Genomic DNA, 20167 nt, shown 5'->3' on the forward strand with positions numbered 1-20167 from the left:
AAGTTGTGGGAAACCAACCAGAGCCCAGGTCAGTTTTCAGTCACCTTCTTGCACCTTGCTTGTGTGCAGGAGTCTCCTTTTCTTACAATCCTTCCATAAGTTCCACTGGTTTTGAAATCTGCTAAGTGTACTTGTCTTCCCAGTGTCGGACTTGAGGACTGGGGTGTCCAACACAGCTCGAGCCCCTCATTCCCCAGGAAGCATCTCTGAGCTCGTGATATCCCCCTCCTCTTCTGTGTCCCCTTCTAGGGGCATGGGTCCCACATGATTGCTTCTCCTCCCTTCCTACTTGACTCATGTGGGTCTTTCTTTATAGCCTTGGTAGTAGAAGAGTCTTTCTCCCATTCTCCAGTTTGTTTTCAGTGAGTATTGCTCCACATGTAGGCATATTTTTGATGTGTTCCTGGGGAGAGGTGAGCTCAGTGTCCTACTCTACCATCTTGAATCCTCCCACTGGGGATCCCTTTTTATGACAAGTCAGGTCATAGCAAACCACTATAAAATATTAGGGGAATTAGAGTTTTTAAAAGAATTTACTGAGTCCATATTTATGTCAGTCACTGTAAGTCCTGAAAGCATTATTTTATTAAGCCTTTCAAAAACCACAGGAGGAAGATACTATTGTCATCTCCGTTTTTAAATCAGGAAACTGAGAGTCAAAAAAAATTAAGTAGCACTGAGCCCCTAAAATGTTAGATCTAATCAAATAAAGTCAGTAAATTTGCAGGATTGTAAAATTAACATACAAAAATCAGTAGCATTTCTGTACAAAAACATCAGTAGCATTTCTGTACAAAAACAACGAATTCTCTGAAAAAGAAATTTAAAAATTTATCCCATTTACAGTAACATCAAAAACAATAAAATAATTAAGAATAAATTTAACCAAGGAAGTAAAAGATCTCCACTCTGAAAACAAGACACTGATGAAAGAAATAAAAGAAAATGCAAATAAATTGAAAGGTAACCTATGTTCATGAATTGGAAGAATTAATATTATTAAAATGTCCATACTACCACAAACCATCTATAGATCCAATGCAATCCCTATCAAAATTCCAATAACATTTTTTAAAGTAGGGAAAAACCCTCCTGAAATTTACATGGAACCACCAAAGACCCCAGATAGCCAAAGAAATCCTGAGAAAGAAGAACAAAGCAGGAGGCATTATACTTCCTGATTTCAAGTTATATTAAAAGGCTATAGTAATTAAAACGGTATGGTATTGGCATAAAAGCAGACAATGGAACAGAATAGAGCTTCCAGAAATAAACCCATGCATATTTGGTCAATTAATTTACAACAAAGGAGCCAAGAATACTTGATGGAGAAAGGAGAGCCTCTTCAATAAATGGTGTTGGGATAATTGAATATTCACATGTAAAATAATAAAACTGGACCTTGACATTACACCACTCACACAAATTAACTCAAAATGGACTAAAAACTTGAATGTAAGACCTGAAATCATGAAACTCCTAGAAGAAAACATAGGAATAAAACTCCTTGTCAATGGCCTTGGTGATGACTTTTTGGTTACGACACTTAAAACACAAGAACCAAAATAAAAAATAAACAAGGGGGACTACATCAAACTAAAAAGCTTCTGTATAGCAAAAGTATCCAATGCCAAAGTGAGAAGACAACTTACAGAATGGGAATAAAATATTTGCAAACCATGTATCTGATAAGCACCAAACACAAGCACCAAAATATAAAAAGAACTCAGACAACTCAATAGCAAGAAAACAAATAACCCAATTTAAAAAATGGACAAAGGACTTGAATAGATATTTTTCCAAAGAAGATATATGAAAGGCCAACAAGTGCATGAAAAGATGTTCAACATCACTAGTCATTAAGGAAACGCAAATCAAAACATGATATCACCTCATGCCTGTTATAATGGCCATCATCAAAAAACACAATAGATACTAAATATTGGTGTGGATGTGGAGAAAAGGGAACACTTGTGCAGTGCTGATGGGAGTGTAAATTGGTATAACCACTATGGAAAACAGTATATAGGATCATAAACAAAATTAAAAACAGAACTACCATATGATCCAACATTATCACTTCTGGGAATATATCCAAAATAAATAAAAACACTAACTTGAAAAGATATCTGCATCCCTACATTTATAGCAGCATTGTTTACAATAGCTAAGACATGGAAACAACCTAAGTGTTCACTGATGGATGAATGAATAAAGAATATTATTCAGCTACTAAAAAATGGGGAATTCCTGCCATTTGCAACAATATGGATGGACCTTGAAGGCATTACATTAAGTGAAATAAGTCAAACAGAGAAAGACAAATACTGTAGTGATCACATATATGTGGAACCTAAACAAAAGCAAGAACAACAAACAAACAAATACTAAACCCAAAGAAAGGAAATATCAGATTTGTCGTTACCAGAGTAGGAGGGTAGTAAGAGAGGGATTTGGAGGAAGGTGGTCCAAATGTACAAACTTTGCTATAAGATAAATAAGAACTAGGGATGCAATGTAGAGCATGATGGTTATAGTTAACACTGTTGTATGATATACAGAAATGGTGTTAAGAGGGTAAATCCTAAGGGTCCTCATCACAAGGAGAAATTTTTTCTTTATTATTTTTTTCTTTCTTTTCTTATTGTATTTATACCCAATGATGGATGCTAGTTGAACCTATTGTGATAATCATTTCACAATATATGTAAATGAAACCATCATGCTGTATGACTTAAACTTATACAGTGAGATATGTGAATTATTTCTCAGTAAAGCTGGAAAAAAAATTAAGTACTGTCTTCATTTAGAGATGATCCAAAAATTACGGAAGAAAAATCAGATTGCTTTCTGACATTTATATTGTAAAAATCAACACACAATTAATGAGAGCTAAGAGATGAGAATTTATTTTAAGGACAGAGAGTTGCTCTTGGCAGACAAGAACTGACTACTCTTGATTGAAGATGTCAACATTCCTGAAGAAAAAGAGATTAATCTGCCAGGAGGTTGGTCATAAAATTTTAGTGATAGAGGCAAACGAATGTAATAGCCATCCAACCCATATTCTAAGGGAAAGAAAAATTAGGCAATGAGATTTAAACATTCCACTGTTGTTAACAAGGGCATCCATGTTGTGGAGGTGAATTTAATAAACTACGTAAATCTGATGCTAATTACAATTCTGTTCATCTACTGTTCCTTGTTTAGATTCCACGCAGCATTCTAATTATAATTTGCTTTCCCATGTAGTCTGCCAACAGAGATAAAATAATAAGAACTCACATACTTAAAACTACATGACAACTAGTTTTAAGCAGAAAATTACGAAATTAACATTCTGATTTTATCTGCTAGTGTCATTAATTTGGTTAATGCAATTTTTCCCTGAGAAACATATCTACTCTCTCAATTTAGTTTATTGAGTTAGTATGCTTGAGGGGTAAATGTTGGGCAGTGCAAAACTCACAAATGTAAGAAATTAATAACTACATGATCTATTTCCACTAAAATTATGGAGAAAACTTCCTGAAATTATCTGTCCTACCTGAACTTTTTAAAGTAATAATATTTGAGCACCTAATATGTTCCAGGCATTGTGCCAGATGCTCTACATGTGTTACTCATCCAGATTTCCTATGAAACCTGGTGGAAATGTGTTATAATATGCATTTTATAAATGAAGAAATTGAACATCAGAAATACCGAGAAGGTTTATTTTCTTCTGGCTTAATGTACATCTGTGCCTAATGGTATACTTCAAGTCAATTATGTTTCAGTTCTAACAATTTAGTGTCCCTGAATTCTACTCCTTCAAACCACTGCATTCTCAAATCCATGAATCTGACACCAACTCCCTTTTAGTGACCTACGATAGAAATTTGGTTGTCAATCTCCTTGCAATGCACAAAGCCTCCTTGCCAAACTCAGGAATGTTTAGAAAACAAATAAGGAATCCCAATGTTGGAACAACCCAAGAAGAAAGTACATCTAAACCAAGGAAGAGGTCTATGATAAAACACTAAAGATTTAACTAGATGGTATTTGCCTTGGCGTGAGAATGGTTAATGAATGAATGACAAAGAAAACACAGAGTGAAAGAGCTCAGAGCAAGAAAAAAAAATTAGTAACTTTGAGAAAATTATTCCTCAAATAGATCAGATCATATATTTTTCAATCCTGTCCCTTGATATTACCAAAATTTTAGTTGCCTATCAAAATGAATAACTCAAATTCCCTCAAGGAGGGGTGGGGGTCTGAATGGTTCATTTACAAAACAATTGCCACAGAAGCTGAGTAGTTCTGATGTGGTGTTTGGCCACCCCCAATTATCACTTAATTTGTCTGGGGGAAAAAAGCAAAAAGAAAAACTATCTTCAGTCATCAGCAATAACTAGGCAACAAATTGGATCGTGCTGCTCAATACAAATCATACACCAGTCAATATGTGTCAATGGCTACGCTTAAAGACCAAATAAAGAGGTAACTTACAAAGATCTTCTTGTTCTTTCAGTTATCCTTGACTTAAAAAAATAATAATAATAATTTTTAAATAACAGCGAGGAAGGTGAGAAATGGTCAATTCCTATTTTTAAAGTTATATCTTAGAGCTTGTTCTTTAAGTCAGTCTAAAGAATTAGATCTTCATACTAAATATCTCTGGAAAGAGGTTAGCTGTTGTTACTGAATTTTGATAACATTTAGGTAAAGCAGCTATAAAGTAACAGATACATTTTCTTTATATTATGGATATTGGCCATAGCTGGTCATTGGTAGTGGTCTTGCTGGTGAGAAAACAATACATTTATTTATTCAATGATTGGTTGCTTAAGGCCTAATCTGAATCAAAGGCCAAAAGTGAGGCATTGGGAACATATTGTAAAATAAGAGAATGTCTCAGTCAAGATAACTAGACCCAAAGAGCAAAACAAATGAGTACATGAACAAGTAAAATGTAATGATGACACTTTCGTGGGTGTTTATTTATCTTCAAACCCATCAAGATGTATACATTAAATATGTACAGCTTGTTTGTATGCCAGTAATACCTGAATAGAAACACAAAAAAATGCAATGGGACAAGGGACTTCCTGGTGGCACAGTGGTTAAGAATCCGCCTGCCAATGCAGGGGACACGGGTTTCATCACTGGTCTGGGAAGATCCCACATGCTACGGAGCAACTAAGCCCATGCACCACAACTACTAAGCCTGAGCTCTAGAGCCCGCAAGCCATAACTACTGAGCCTGCCATGCCAACTACTGACGCCTGCGTGCTCTAGGGCCCACATGCCACAACTACTGAGCCCGTGTGCCTAGAGCCCATGCTCCACAACAAGAGAAGCCACAGCAATGAGAAGTCCATGCACAACAACAAAGAGTAGCTCTCACTTGCTGCAACTAGAGAAAGTCCGCACGCAGCAACAAAGACCCAACACAACCAATAAAAAAATTTTTAAAAAATTTTAAATGCAATGGAACGAGTTCTATTTCTGTACTCCTACCATTTATGATCTGTGCAGCCTTAAGAAAATTGCTAACCTCTCTCATTCTTTTTTTCTCTATATTTATTACAATTTGAAATATATAAGTATAGTGGATTCAATAGTGTTCCCTAAAAATATATGTCTATGCCTTAATCTCCAGAACCTGTGAATGTTACCTTACTTAGAAAAATGGGTCTTTGCAGATGTAAATAAGCTAAAGATCTTGAGATGAGCTCATTCTAGATTATTCGGGTGGGTCCTAAATCTAATGACAAGTTTCCTTGTAAGAGACACAGAGAGGAGACAGATGGAGAGTATAAAGCAATATAACCATGGAGGCACAGATTGGTGTTATGTGGCCATAACCTCAAAGAAGTTGGCAACTACCAAAAGATGGAAGAAGATAGGAACGAAATCTCCCCTACACCTTTAGGTGGGAGTGCAAACCTGCTGATACCTTGATTTCAGACTTTGGCCTCCAGAACTGTGAGAAAATTAATTTCTATTGTTTTAAGTCACCAAGAATATGTAATTTGTTATGGCAGCCCTAGAAAACTAATACAATTAACAAAGTGCTCAAGACATTACCTGATACCGGGTAGGCATTCAGTAATCATATCTGGAATGATGAAGATCATGATAATTTTCTTTTATAAATCAACAGATACAAAGTATTCGTTCAACATGCATAGTCCTATGTGAGACTTATTTTTAGATTGTTCTGACAGGCTTATATGATACATTTTTAAAACATTTACTTTAATGTGCCTTTAATTCTATTGGCAAGCTGGTCTGGGATGTTTTTATCTATACATACACACTACTTTATCTATTATAGACATTTTATTTTGCCTTTTAATAAAAAGTAAGGGAAAGAGAAAAGAAAGATGGAGGAAAGGATTAAAAATTATTCAGCAATTATAAATACATTTAAAAACTCATTTTGACTGCTGGTGGGAATGTGAATTGGTACAGCCACTATGGAGAACGGTATGGAGGTTCCTTAAAAAACTACAAATAGAACTACCATATGACCCTGCAATCCCACTACTGGGCATATACCCTGAGAAAACCATAATTCAAAAAGAGACATGTACCAAAATGTTCATAGCAGCCCTATTTACAATAGCCCGGAGATGGAAACAACCTAAGTGTCCATCATCGGATGAATGGGTAAAGAAGATGTGGCACATACATACAATGGAATATTACTCAGCCATAAAAAGAAATGAAATTGAACTATTTGTAATGAGGTGGATGGACCTAGAGTCTGTCATACAGAGTGAAGTAAGTCAGAAAGAGAAAGACAAATACTGTATGCTGACACATATATATGGAATTTAAGAAAAAAAGAGGTCATGAAGAACATAGGGGTAAGACAGGAATAAAGACACAGACCTACTAGAGAATGGACTTGAGGATATGGGGAGGGGGAAGGGTAAGCTGTGACAAAGTGAAAGAGCGGCATGGACATATATACACTACCAAACGTAAGGTAGATAGCTAGTGGGAAGCAGCCGCATAGCACAGGGAGATCAGCTCGGTGCTTTGTGACCGCCTGGAGGGGTGGGATAGGGAGGGTGGGAGGGAGACGCAAAAGGGAGGGGATATGGGAACATATGTATACATATAACTGATTAAATTTGTGATAAAGCAAAAAAAAAAAAAAAAAAAAAAAAAAAAAAAAAAACTCATTTTGAATGTCAATAGCTGGTACATTGATATAGGCAAAGACAAAGCATAATATCGGCATGTACAACTCACTGGGTCAGAGAGTAGGAACTGGTTAGTTCAGAGCCAAGAAAAGCTAATTATAAATATAATTAACATTGTTTTCATTGAGTTCATGGAAACTCTTCAAAGTTGGCATCCATTTAATTTCCTGTGAGTAATAGGACAGGGAGATGACATACTATCAAGGCCACCAATATCTCATGTTAGACTGGAGGAATTGTTTTTTGTATGTAACATACTCAAAATTTATGGGTGTAAGATTTCAAAGCCTAGCCCTAAACCTTGGCATTCAAATGTGAAAGCTTAAATAATTGCACAATTTTGAGAGATTAATATTCTGCTAGCAAGGGAACTAAAGTGAATTTCTTCCTTTCTTTTTTTTTAAGAACTACAAGGTTTTGATGATTTTGTGTGACACACTTTCAGTATAGCTAGACATATTTACAGCAAGTAATGGAGGTGTTTTGAAGAATGACACTTATTTTACCACAGAAATTGCTTAATGAAGAAATTACTTTCTTGAAATTAGTAAAGAGATTATCTATGAGCAAAAATCAGGTAGGAATATCACTTTTAAATGCATATTCAGAATCCTAAAACTTTTCAAAACCTTTGCCCAAATAATCCATCTTTTATTTTAAAGAAATAACCTCTAACACTAAAAAGAGCTTTAAAATCCAATATTTCTGTTACAATAGGGGGTAAAGTTTAAACCTCCCAGTCTAATAACAGGGTAATAGCTATACAGTTGTTATTATGTTTCATAAAGTGGTGGAAAAGAGGATTGAAGAAGGGAGAGTTATCAGAAATCAATTTGAATGAGTGACTGAAGATGAAGCTGGGAAAGAACTAATCCCATGGAGAAAATAAACCAAATATCCCAAACTTCACCAGGTAGTAAAGTTTTAGGGACAGAGAAAGGGGTGATTCTAAATCGGTCATTTGTTGGAATAGTCTCGGCTAGTCCCCTAGACTTCTGTCTGTGTTCCCAGTAAGAGAATCATTAGTAAAAAATAAAGGTGATTCACCTCTCTGATGTCAGGACCCAAGTACTACTTTGGTGTAACACAAGAAGTACCATTATTTCTCACTCTGTGGCAGATCAGTCTAGTATCTGTGGTGGCTCCTGGGAATCTGTGGTAGACCCTGGTAGGCTACTTGCACACCTGGAAGTAGACAAAAGTAGCAGTCACACCACTTAGTAGGGCCTATAGTATTTGCCAGTGATTTTCTGTAAATATGGAGAAATTGTCCACCATTCCTCCAAAATATTCTGGAATCCAGGAAGAATGATGGTAGCCACAGGGCACAGAGTTACCTGGTAGACACCATGATGGTCAGAGAATGTCAGTGGCCTTTGAAAATCACATGGATGCAGATTAGATCCATATTCATGAGGAAATGTGAGATACTATTATGTGACCACTTGGGAACTATCCAAAATACATTCCAGGACCTTATCAGGCTCTGAAGACTTACATAGGAAGACAATGGCAAGAGCCAGTGAAAGTTGAATAAATAATGAAGTATGGCCCCATTTATACCCACAGGTCTTGAGAAACTTGGTAGCTAATATGTAAATAATTACATATTTTAATGATAAAATATGTAAGCATTAAAAGTAATTTTCAGAAAGAATTCTCAATATAAATAAAAAAGCTTTTTGCAATTATATATATATAAATAAATGTAAGTATATCTAGGTATGTCTGTGTTTCTGTTTATTATTGCAGCTGGCTAAAATGCTAAATGGATTTTAACCATATTTATCTAGAGGTTGTGACCTAAAATATAGGCTATATGGAGCACATGAAATTAACTCTGAATGGATATATGTAGTACTTCAGTTACTTATTTTGTACAGTATTATGACACCGACATTTTAAATCTCTCCAGGAGTAAAGTCTAGGAGTTTGTTAATTTAATTATTTTAATCAATTTTAATGGAAATTTTGGTGGGAGCTGAGGATGCCAAATGTTAATTAATTTTTCTAAGTTTATTCATTTGTTTATTTAATCTATCTTTATTTTTGACTGCCCATTATTCTAGGTTCTATGGATGAAACAATAAGTAAAATTGTAATATAATATAAGGTAGTCATAAATGTTTCGATAAAACATAAAGTAAGTAAGGTGATAGAGAATGATAGGAATGGTCAGAGTAATCTTCTCTAAGAATAAGAAGATGATTTTTAAGTTATCAATTTTATTTTTTCATTTACACTTCAATATATTTAAGTAAATTATACCAAATAGTGATCCTGAAAGCAAATAAATTTGCTTCTACAGTATTTCTTAATTTTTAGCTCTACCAGATAAAGAAATGAAAGATTTGAGAAAGATTGAACTTCTGAAAGAAATATTATATGCGTATGCATGCTTGTGTGTGTGTCTGTTTCAGCATATACAGTATTTGAATGTGGGTGTAACAAACAAAACCAAACTGCGATCCTGAAAAGCACTAAACATCTACATTAAATGTTATATTCAAGGGCTAACTGTACACTAACAATGAGCATCACAAAGAATAACATACTTAGAAATAAATTTAACCAAGGAGTTGAAAGGTCTGTGCACTGAAAACTATAAGACATTGGTGAAAAAAAATTGAAGAAGACACAAATAAATGGAAAGATGGTCTTTGCTCATGGATTGGAAGAATTAATATTGTTAAAATGTCAATGCATTTTAGACATTTTAATGTCTAAAATGTAGATTCAATGCAATCCCTGTCAAGATTCCAATAGCATATTTTTACAGAAATAGAAAAAACACACCTAATTTTATATGGAACCACACAAGACCCCAAGTCACCAAAGAAGTCCTGAGAAAGAATAACAAAGCAGGAGGCATCATACTTCCTGATTTCAAAATAATAGGAAGCTATATTAATTAAAATAGTATAGTATTGGCTTAAAAACAGACCATCAATCAATGGAACAGAATTGAGATTCCAGAGATAAACCCATACATATATGGTCAGTTAATTTATAACAGAGGAGCTAAGAATACTGAGTGGAGAAAGGAGAGTCTCTTCAATAAATGGGGATGTGAAAACTAGATAGCCACATGCAGGAGAATTAAACTGGATCCCTATCTTACACCATACACAAAAATCAACTCAAAATGGATTAAAAACTTTCATGTAAGACCTAAAGCCATAAAAATTCTAGAAGTAAACATAGGAGGCATGTTGACATTGGCCTTACAAATGACTTTTTGGATATGACACCAAAAGCAACGTCAATAAAAGAAAAATGAACAAGTGGGACTACATCAAACTAAAAAGTTTCTGTATAGCAAAAGAATTCATCAACAAAATGAAAAGGCAGCCTATGGAACGGGAGAAAATATTTGCAAAGCATATATCCAGTAAGCACTTAATATCCAAAAAATATAAGGAATTCATATAATTCAATGGCAAAAATGTAAATAATCCGATTAAAAATGGGCAAAGGATCTAAGTAGACACTTTTCCAAAGAAGACATACAAATGGCCAATAGGTACATGAAAAGATGCTCAACATCACTAATCATCAGGGAAATGCTAGTTAAAACCACAAAGAGATACCACCTTATACCTGTAGGATGGCTATTATCAAAAAGACAAGAGATAACAAGTACTGGCAAATATGTGGAGAAAAGGCAACACTTGTGCACTGTTGTTGGGAATGTACATTTGTGCAGCCATTATGGAAAACAGTATGGAGGTTCCTCAAGAAATTAAAAATTGAACTACCACATTATTTGTCAATCTCACTTCTGGGTATATATCCAAAGGAAACAAAACCATTATTTTGAAAAGATATCAGCACTCCAATGTTCATAGCATCTATTCACAATAGCTAAAATATGCAAACAACCTACATGTCTGTCAATGGACGAATGGATAAGAAAAATGTTATATATATATAACACAATGTAATTTTTTCAGCCTTTAAAAAGAAGTAAATCTTGTCATTTGTGACAATGTGGCTCAATCTTAAGTATATTATGCTAAGTGAAATAAATCAGACAGACAAAGACAAACACTGCAGAGTATCATATATGTGGAATCTAAAAAAAAAGTCAAAATCATATAAACAGAAAGTATAAAAGTTGATTTCAGGGAATTAGGGGTAGGAGAGTTTGCTAAAAGGGTACAAGCTTCCAGTTACAAGAGGAATAAGGTCTGAGGATCTAATGTATAGCATGGTTAACTATTGTTGATAACTCTGTACTGTATAATTGAAATTTGCTAAGAGAGTAGACCTTAAATGTTCTTAATGAAAGAAAGAAAGGAAGAAAGGGAAAGGAAAGGAAAGGAAAGAAAAGGTAAAAGTGACGTGATGGATGTGCTAATTAACTCAACGAGGGGAATCCTTTTATGATCATGTTGTACACTTTAAATATCTTACAATTTTATTTGTCAATTATACCTCAATAAAGCTGAAAAAAAAGAGCTAAAAAGAAATCTGAAACTTCCTGAATTTCACTCAAGAAGATGACTACTTAAATATTTGTGAGAAAAAGAAGGCTTTTAAAGACACATGGAAGTGATATACAATGGAACAAATGTTTAGTGACCTTTCTGAAGAACTCTGCTCATCAAGCATAACTGAAGTTGATGCCTGACGGAAGGCATGTTTGAGCACCCAGTAAGATGTCAGTCATCCTCCAAGAACTGATGAAAAGGCCCCATGGCCAGTGGTGTCCTGGAGCAAATCATGTACATCTTTTCTCAACAGTAAATTCTACCAATCAGAGCTTCAGGTATTTTGTGTGTGTGTGATATAACTGTTAAATGCTTACTAGTGCACTACTGCCTATTGCTGCCCATTGGGAGCTGCAGGATCTTTTACTGGAATTGAATCCAAATTGTAACATAAGGTACATATGCCTTAAGATATGAAAATACTTGCCATATATGATAAAACCTTGTGGACAGAGAAGACAAGCAGTCGTTTCAAATATAAAAGTCAAGTCAAATGAGCTAAGGAGTATAACCCTGATTCCATGTCTGAATTCTGCTACTAATGTCAATACCTGAAATGAAACGATGAGCCTAAAAGCGTAAGCTCTATCAATGAAAAGGTCATACTGAAGTCTGTTATTAATTCAGCAAAGCCCCCAAAATTCTTAATGGAGATAGTACATTTAAAAAAGGGTGGAGGAGGCTACAAATATATTAAAATGAAGGACAAGAGTAGAGGGAAATGAACACTTATCTGCCACGTATTTCTCTACTTTCAATTACCTACTATTACTGACGAGTGTCATATTTGCCATTACTAGTGATGTCACATTTACCACTCCAGATTATAAGCATTGATTTGTAACTGAGTTACTTTTCATGAGACAACTGTATGTATTGTGCTTCAGGGTGACTGACAGCAAGGATTAAATCACACAAGTCTCTGAAAGAACAATAATTAAGACATAAGACTAGTTATAAAGTAGAAGATTTTTACAGTTCTGAATTATTATAATTATAGAAAATTATTGCAAATCCAACTATTTGTTTTTATTAAGTGTTTCAGATGGTTAATCATTATCTTAAGCAATGTTGGATAATGCTTCTAGTGTTTGGTAAGAATAGAAGGATTAAAGATTTTATATATACCACGATTACATCTTTATTAAGATTTATATAAGTGGCTGGAGGAAATACATTACATTCTTTTAGGTGCAGAGATGTCTGCTTCTGGTTATGATGCCATCAGTGGTACCGGATTAGCCTTCCTGCTATAATCAACCATAAAATTGTGCAAATTATATAAGGCAACTGCTCTCAGGTAGTGGACAACTGGCAACAGAAGACTGTAATCACTAAGAGAAGGGAAATTCTCAAGGTAAACCTCAGGGTTGCCCTGGACTGAGGAAAATTTTATAAGTACAGTGCAACATCATGATTCTGGTACAGCAATTCAAGTAGAGCCTCAGGAAAAGACAGAGTTTAGAGTTCAGGGCAGAGCCAAAATGGGTTCAGTGAGGTATAGTACTAGAAAGGAAAGTCCCTTTCAAGTACTTGGCTGAGGGCTGGAATACACATAGGGAGGAAGAGACTACCACTCTAGTAGGAATGGCTGCTATAGGACTGAAATTAGAAGAAAGATACTGAAGGCTGAGCAGTGCTGGGGACACTGGGGTCCAGCCAAAGCAGAGAGACCTTAAATCCTCATTAATATCTTTAACATACCATTACATTTGAAAGATAAGAAAAGGATGCCTTAGGAATAAGGATCATGCCCTAGAGTAAAGACAAAGACTAAAATTAAGCTCTGACAAGGTTCACATTTGAACACAGAGTTTGGAGGGTAAATCCCAACAAGTTGGAGAAGCTTGGTAAACATCATGGGCTTTCCACAGATTGGCTCTACCAAACTGTAAAACAAAACCTGCCTATGCAAGTTCAAGGTGAACATTCAGTGACTAAACTGCCCACCAGAACACAAATTAATACTCTTCAGGGAAAGACAGTAGAATTTATGGTATCTACATATAATTCACAATGCCCCATATGTAATCAATAATGCCAGATATGTAAAGAAACAGGAAAATATGACTGATAGTTTTTTAAAAAGCAATCAATAGAAACTTACTTCATTGATGGCATAGAATTTGGTATAGTAGAAAAAGACTTTTAAAATAGCAATTTTAAGTATGTCAAAAACTGAAGAAAACTCTTTTAAAAATTGAAGGAAAATATAATCTTAATAAATAACCACATAGGTATACCAGCAGAAAATGGAAATGATGAAAAATAATGGCATGGACATTCTAGAACTTAAAAACACTATAAGCAAAATCATTCTCTAAAGATAAATGAAAAGAGTACAAAGGACCCAGGAAATAATATCAAATGGTCCCATGATACATGTAATTTGAGTTTGGAAAGAGACAAAAGTGACAATTGGGCAGAAAAAATATTTAAGAAGAATTTAGGTCCAAAAGTTATCAAATGTGATTTAAAGCATTGATCTAGAGATTTAAGAAATGTAGCAAATCCCAAGCAAGGTAAGTACTAAAAATAGCACAGCAAAGTAAACCATAATCAAATTTCTTTAAAGAACTTTATTTATTTATTTTTAAAATAAATTTATTTTTTTAATTTATTTTATTTTTGGCCGCATTGGGTCTTCATTGCTGCACGCGGGCTTTCTCCAGTTGCAGCGAGCGGGGGCTACTCTTTGTTGCAGTGTTCAGGCTTCTCATTGTGGTGGCTTCTCTTGTTGCAGAGCATGGGCTCTAGGCACACGGGCTTCAGTAGTTGTGGCACATGGGCTGAGCTGTTGTAGCTTGCGGGCTCTAGAGTGCAGGCTCATTAGTTGTGGCAAACGGGCTTAGTAGCTCCGTGGTGTCTGGGATTTTCCCAGACCAGGGCTGGAACCTGTGTCCCCTGCATTGGCAGGCAGATTCTTAACCACTGTGCCACCAGGGAAGTCCCATAGTCAAATTTCTGTAAGCTAAATAAATCTTAAATCTTAAAATCAGTTGGAAGAGAAAAGACGTATTATATATAAGGAAATAACAACATGAATGACATCTATCTTCTCATTAGAAAAAAAATGCAGAAGAAAATAAAATAATATCTTTAAAGTGCTAAAAGGAAAAAGCAGTCCATCTACCCAGAATATATTATTCAGCAAAAGTATCCTGTAGGAACAAGAGTGCAATAAAAACATTTACAGACAAATTAAATCCAAGAAAATTTGCCTTTAGTTATACTGAACTACAAGAAATGCTATAGCATGTTTTCAAGCTGAAGGGGAAAGATGCCAGTTAAAAAACTCAGAAAGGAATGAAGAGCCCTGGAAATAGTAACTAAGTGGATAAACACAGAAGTACATGTTTGTTCCTTTTCATAATTCTCTTAAAATAACTGTAAAAGTAAAAAAAAAATTGTAACATGGGGTTAATAAAGTATAAGAAGTATGACAAGAATATCATAAGTTGTTATATTTCAGAAATAGAGATTTTGAAGTGTAAAATGTAATAAGGAAAGTGTAGGAAAATGGGAAGAGAAAACTGAGAAATGGGAACTGTGAGCAGTGAAGTGGTGAAATATTGACCTGAACATATGGATAAATTAAGGATGTATATTGCTAACCCTAAAATTATCACTAAAATAATCAAAAGACATATAGATAAGTGTAAGTATAGAAGTATAGATATAGTCAATAGAGAAAAAAAGTGGAATACTAAGAATACTCTGCAGAGGAAAAAAAATGTTTTCTTTCATTACTCACAATACAACACTTCATTTCCAACACTTTGCTGAACACTTCTGACATTTCTGATCATCAAATGCCTGGGGGTCTCCTCCCACCAATAAGTACTCAAACACCACCTACTCTCTTACAGTTTAACTCAATTCTTACACTATCTATCTGTAGATAACATCAGATCCCACAGGTTAAGGGCTCACCTCCACGCAACTAACATTGTTCCTCACTGCAGATACTAAATGAAAGTCCAAGGTTACCTGTGCTTCTGGCTGGCCAGCTCTAAATTGGAGGTTCAACGACGTCCTCCTTGGGTTCAATTAATTTGCTAGAGCTGCTCCCAGAACTCAGGGAAAGGGTTCACTTACTAGATTACCAGTTTATTATAAAAAGATATAACTCAGGAACAGCCAAATGGAAGACAAGCATAGAGCAAGGTATGTGGGAAGGAGCACAGAGCTCTTCTCACATTTTCTCTCTGGGGTGCTACTCTCCCAGCACCTCCACATATTCAACAACCTGGAAGCTCTCTCAACCCCATCCTTTGGAGGTTTTATGGAGGCTTCATTATGTGGTATGATTGATTAAATCATTGGCCATTGGTGATTAATCCAACCTCCAGTCCCTATCTGCTCCCCAGAGGACAGGGCAGAGGGTGAAAGTTTCAACCCGCTAATCAAAAGGTTGGTTGCTCTGGCATCTAACCCCCATCCTTAGGGGTTTTTTCAAAAGTTACTTTATTAACATAAACTCAGGAGTGGTTGAAAGGAGCTTGTTGTAAATAATAAAAGAGTATTTTCACCTTTAGAGCTCTAGCTACATTAGAAAGTCCAAGGGTTTTAGGAGCTCTGTGCCAGGAGAGGGGATGGAAACCAAATATATAAATATAAATATGAATATAAATGTATATATATATATACACACGCATATACACATACATATATACATATGTATATATATATATATCTTACTAATACTACTAATATTATTATAAATCATAATATTGCATCTGTTGATGCCAAAGATGACAAGAGAGGTGCCCTAACCTATACAGGAGACAAATAAATTAAACTAAAAATATAAGGATTGAATTAGAAGAGAAAAAATTGTTAGAATTTTCAGATTGATAGATATGGTTATTTCATGGAAAATACAAGAGAAGCTACAGATAAATAATTAGAAGAAACATTCATCAGTATGCTAAACACTAGATAAGCATAAAAACTGCAGTAAAAATCTGTACAATAACAACAAAATTAGCATATGTAAAAAAGATACTATTTACATTAGCAAAAAATATGAAGAAATTAAGAATTAATCTAATAAAATAGGTGCAAGTCCTTACACATATAATTTAAAAACAGAAAAGAATGCTGGAATAATGATATAGATAGTTCATTTTCTAGATAATAAAACTGTATTCACTATTGTAATGATTTATGAAATTTCAATCCCAATAAAAATCTTCCAAGCTACTCTAAAATTATGTAGAAAAGCAGAGTCAAGATGATTCAAGCCATACCCAAGGAAGCAAAAGGTGAAGGAGATAAGGATATAGCCTCCAAAACATTGAGACTAATTATAAAGCTATAGTAATTAACATATTGTAACATTGGTACAGGGAGAAATAAATATAATCATAGAATAAAATAGTCCAGAAACAAGCCACTGCATATATAGCCATTCAATATTAGAGAGAATGAGCATTGTAGAACACGGAAGAGGAAAGATTATTCAATCAGTGGTGCTGTGAAAACTAGTTATTCTTTTTTTTTTTTTTTTTTTTTTTTGCGGTATGTGGGCCTCTCACTATTGTGGCCTCTCCTGCCTCAGAGCACAGGCTCCGGACACGCAGGCTCAGCAGCCATGGCTCACGGGCCCAGCCGCTCCACGGCACGCGGGATCCTCCCCTACCGGAGCACGAACCCGCGTCCCCTGCACCGGCAGGCAGACTCCCAACCACTGCACCACCAGGGAAGCCCAAAGCTAGTTATTCTCGAGAAAAATTATATTGGCTTATTACTTCACGCTATACACCAAAATTAATTAAGAATGTTACAAGACTAGTGTATAGGTAGAAAAAATTTTCATGCTAAAGTTAACATTTCAAAATTATGGGGGAAGTAAGAAATAGTCAATAAATGGTGCTAGAAGAGCTATACACCATTAAACATATAAATTTAGATCTCATATTTTATATCACACTGACTCTCTAATTAATTAGATATGTGATCATTTTAAAAACCAGGAAATATAAGAAAGTGAGTTTTGAAATTTGAGTACTGGGAAAACTTTTAAAGCATGATAGAAGATATAAAAAGATTAACTATATAAAAATTTAAAACTACCTAGTGGTAATGGAAGAAAAATAAACATAATTAATACATATGGAAAACTGGAAAGATACAATATTTGTAGAAGATAAAAAGATATATATGTGTGTGTGTATACATATGTATCTTAAAAGTCAGTAAGGGGGAAAACGATCAAAACTACAAATAGAGAAAGAATTTGAACAGGCAACTCAAAGAAGCAGTATATAAGAATAAGGAACATGAAGATGTTATTTTTAAGGTCATTAACCTTCAACGAAAATAAGAATTGGCTTTTGTTAGTGTTGTTATTGTGTAGACTGACAAAATATGGGATATTAAAAGATTTTTAATGTAACATCCTTTTTTTTTTTTTTTTTTTTTTTTTGCGGTATGTGGGCCTCTCACTGTTGTGGCCTCTCCCGTTGCGGAGCACAGGCCCAGCGGCCATGGCTCACGGGCTCAGCCGCTCCGCGGCATGTGGGATCCTCCCAGACCGGGGCACGAACCCGTTTCCCCTGCATCGGCAGGCGGACTCTCAACCACTGCGCCACCAGGGAAGCCCCTAATGTAACATCCTTACTGGAGTATAATTTCTTTTCAATGTTGTGTTAGTTTCTGCTGTATAACAAAGTGAATCAGCTATACATATACATACATCTCCATATCCCCACCCTCTTGCGCCTCCCTCCCACCCCTCTAGGTGGTCACAAAACACTGAGCTGATCTCCCTGTGCTATGCAGCTGCTTCCCACTAGTTATCTATTTTACATTTGGTAGGGTATATATGTCCATGCTACTCTCTCACTTCGTCCCAGCTTACCCCTCCCCATGTCCTCAAGTCCATTCTCTACATCTGCAGCTTTATTCCTGTCCTACCCCCTAGGTTCATCAGAACCTTTTTTTTTTCTTTTAGATTTTATATACATGTGTTAGCATATGGTATTTTTTTTTCTCTTTCTGACTTGCTTCACTCTGTACGACAGACTCTAGGTCCATCCACCTCATTACAAATAACTCAATTTCATTACTTTTTATTGCTGAGTAATATTCCATTGTATATATGTGTCACATCTTCTTTATCCATTCATGTCTTGATGGACACTTAGGTTGCTTCCATGTCCTGGCTATTGTAAATAGTGCTGCAATGAACATTGTGGTACATGTCTTTTCTTTGAATTATGTTTTTTTCAGGGTATATGCCCAGTAGTGGGATTGCTGGATCATAAGATTGCTATTTAGTATTGGCACAAGTATGGAAAAATGAACACTTTCTCACATGGTTTGTATTATTTAACTTTAATATTTATGCTTTTTCCCGAGGACAGTTTGAAAGCCTTAAATAGTTTAGAACTTTTGGCTAGGATTCACCAGTTTTAGAGTTTTGCTAAATAAATTGTACTTATGAATAAAAAGCTTCCTTGTGGTAATGGTTAGAATACAGAATTTTTTTTTAATTAAATATCCTTCAGAAGCAGATATAACATGATATATCTATACACTAAAATACAATGATACATTAAAAGTCTTGGAAATTAAATCTATGATATATTCAATCAAAACTTTATTGTTACAAACCAACAATATATGTGATATTTGTTGATTTAGTATTTCACTATAAATTCTCTAAGTATAACTAAATATTAATATCAATATCTTAATTTCATAGCGAGAGAAAATCAATTAAAATCTTTTCACTTGACAACAATTTATTACCTGAGATTAAGATTTCATTTTTATTATGGGATTATTATGGGATTATGTGGTTTCTGATTATCCTTTCTTAGTCTTCTGTGTCTTCTAAAATTACCACAATGCATGTGTTAAATTATTCCCTTTGGTAATTAGAAAATATAAATACCATTTATTAAAAAGTAAAGCCATTCCACATCTTACCTCTTATTTTCACCAAATGAGTAAGCAGTTTACCTTGGACTATGTGACTTCAGCATTGGAAGCTTCTGTGAGCTTTCAGCTGTGTCTACATTTTCTATGATTATTGCCCAGAGCACTAGCAACTGAAGGTAAAGATAAATAAATTGCTCACATTCCTTTAGCTAAGTCTTTCTCTAGATTTAGGAAATAAATCAAACAACAAGTCTGGCTGTTTTGGTCCCTTTGAAGGTGACTAAAGACCCTCACAGCCAAATTATTCACAGAATCCTCTGGTCTGATACATGTGATCAGTGAAATGGATGAAGCCACTTTCTGCTGTCTGTTCATTCCAAATGAAACAGAGCATATATTTTGTGACCTTTATGTTTAAAGGTTTTGTTTAACTGGAGCTTTTCAGAATAAGTATTGTGGTTCTTTTTAATGGGGAATCTGGAGGAAATAAAATGTAATCACCATTATGGCAAACTCTGTGTTAGTTATTTTATGAAATTAAGAAAAACAAACTTTGCTATAATCTTTTTATAGGGGTACCATTTT

The sequence above is a fragment of the Hyperoodon ampullatus genome (genome assembly GCF_949752795.1).
Source record: "Hyperoodon ampullatus genome assembly, chromosome: 7".
In the NCBI taxonomy this organism is placed as follows: Eukaryota; Metazoa; Chordata; class Mammalia; order Artiodactyla; family Ziphiidae; genus Hyperoodon; species Hyperoodon ampullatus.